The sequence below is a fragment of the Channa argus genome, chromosome 10 (genome assembly GCF_033026475.1).
Source record: "Channa argus isolate prfri chromosome 10, Channa argus male v1.0, whole genome shotgun sequence".
Lineage (NCBI taxonomy): Eukaryota > Metazoa > Chordata > Actinopteri > Anabantiformes > Channidae > Channa > Channa argus.
The window spans coordinates 21,872,861-21,875,808 of NC_090206.1; positions in this window are offsets into that span (position 1 = coordinate 21,872,861).

Below are 2,948 nucleotides of genomic sequence, written 5' to 3' on the forward strand. Positions count from 1 at the left end.
CCGTCTCAGCGCCGTGTATCTTTTTAACTTTAGGAGACGATAGCTGTTTAGTCATACTCAGCCAGCCTGTTTTGGCACCAGAGGGAATTACAGTGGTGCACAACAGTCTTTATTTCCAGTATCTTTAGCCTTTGCCCTGCTGACATGTGCTCAAAACACCACGCAACAACACAACTGGTGCTTCCACAGAGGCATGGCTTCTTCTAATATGCACAAGCAGGGATCTATTATGCATGTTGGAAAATGACCCCTGACATCATCAGTGCAAGTCTTCTCATATGAAATATGTCTCAAGCCTAATGAAGTAAGATTGATGCTGACCTAATGTCACGACAACAGGGTCATATTAATGAAGTTTGAGGCACATTGGCTCAGAAAGGAGAGCTCATTCGCCAGTGCTGGCGTCTGTTAGTTCTTATTGGTGAGCACAAAATCAGAAACAACACTTCCCCCCCCCCCCCCCCCCCCATTTTTTTTTTCTCTGTGGCTGCCATGGTTACAGACATGGGAAAGATGTTTTTATCTGTCATTAGAAAAACCAGAGTGGGAGTCAGACTAGACTCATATGGGGGGAAAAAGCCTCTGAAAACACAGATGGAACATGAATAATCAAGGGACACATATGTTTTCTTTGAATCGTGCAATATTTGTGGTTAATACCCACTTAATATGAAGAATGTTATCAGCTCTGACTGACGCTGAAATAAGATTCTGCATTGCACTGCCCTCCGATGGCCAAGGCTGTATCTGTAATGTGATGAGGAGATAAAATGCTCTCCAAAGAGAAAAACAGATGCAATGGCAGGTTGTGTTTAGAAAAAAGGAGGCAGATTTCTTCTTCATGCTAAAACACAGGTACAGTAAAATGAAAGGTACATAAACTCTTATGAGGAGATATTGTCAGTTGTGAAAATGTATGCAGGTAATAATGTCATACCGTTGCAAATCTGATGTTGAATGTTTAGCACGTTAGTCATTTTCCTTTTCATGTTACATTCCCAGCAATTATTTGACAATTATTTCTGTGTTCCTGATAACAGTGCTGGAAACCTAAAATAATCAGGAAGTGTGGTGATTTATTTCACAGCACCAGAACAGGAACTATATTAAACAGAGCGTTTGGTCACTGGTGTGACTCGTGCCTGTATGTGTGTGCTCCCGCCCCCACATCCCAGCACCCTGCTACTAACATGGTGCAGCAACCTATATCACACGGGGTGCTTTCTAATCCAACATGACCTCTCACCAGGCAGCCACCCAGGCCAACAAGAAAGCCACCATCACCGTCAGGCAATGATTAGTGGGGGAACAGTGGGGGAGGAGAAGCTCATTTCACACATCAGTGTTGTGCTTTTACAATCTCATCTGAGCAGGAAAACGAGTAAACACACAGTAAACAACGATTTTCCTACATGATGAAGAGAATTTCTACAAGTTATATTAAATCATCACATCCAATATCATTAATTATCTACAGTATACGCCTGAAATTTATGTTTTTTTAGTTTCTCTTACTCACTATCATATTTGAATAGTCTCATGAGGAAATCTTCACAAGTTTATCTGAAACCTGAGAGATAATAGGCTGTTTTCCAAATGCCACAGTGGATTTTTAGAGAAGCACACAACTACGGAGCCTGTGTGGTGGAGGATTTTTTTTGCAGAGTTTGAAATGTGGAAGTCTAGTAAGTGTGGAGGATGTCATTTCCTGTCAGGGGGTCAAGGTGGTGAGAAGCTCATCTGTAAAATAGCTGTGACCGTGGGTCTCGTCATTAGAGCTGGTTCTGACCAAACCGGAGAAAAGAGAGAGTGAAAGGAGACAGGGTGATGAGATGGTGCAGGTGAAATATTATCAGCTCTGAAAAGCCTGATAGTGGAGGAAATAGAGGACAGAGGAAGGTAAAAGCAGAGCAGTGGAAGACAGCCGAAGAAGAAGCAAGACAATGTGCACCTTTCAAATTTTAATGCAGCGCTTTCAACTCTTATCAAATGTTCAAGAAGTGAAAACTATTTTTGTAAATATTTTACTTCTTGAAATTGAATTTGTGAATGTGCATGGCCATTGGGGTCATGAACGGAGGCCTGTACTCAGCTCAGTTGGAAACATGAAAACCACCAAGCTGCAAAAAGTTCAAAAAGATGCATCATTAATAGGAGAGAGGGGGATGAAAATAGATGTAAACCATGAAATACAAGCTGTACTATTACACTGGATTGTAATAAAAAAAACAAAACAATTTTAACAGTCACTAACCTCATTTAAACCCATTTACTTACTATGTGGTACCAATCTTTTCCTATTTAAACCTTAATATGCTCTGTGTGATCAGGGCGTTAGTCAGAAGATCAAGACTAAGAAAATGAATGCTGGTAGAAAAGTTTTAAATTGAAATACCTCAAATCGATCAACAGATGAATTGCCATGAAATTCTGAACAGACATTTATGGTGCTCGAACAATTAATTTTAATTATTCTTTTATTTTTAATCTGGCCATCCCCAGATCACAATACGCTCAAATGCACAACCTCAGCCTTAACTGGTATTTTATATTTACCACTGATTTGTAACTGTTTGCATGCAAAACAAAAATGCAGCAGTGAACACAGCAAACGTGACATTATTTAATATCGACATAATAGCAATGGGATCATAAACATGTTAGCATTTAGCTCAAAACAGTACAGTGAGTACAGGTCAAGTTGCATAGCTGTAGAATTTTTCACATCCAGGAAAATATTTTATATAACTTATATAACTTTGTATTTATTAGCACCATAATGCTTTATATTTTCACGATAAAAACAAAAATGTCTGCTATTATTTCTTCAGCCTAGTGTTTCAATTTCAACCCCACGCATGCTATTTTGTATGGAAATGTTACAGTAAATACAGACTTCAATCCAAGATTTCTTCTCAAAATGACTTTGTAATTTGTAGATATGACCG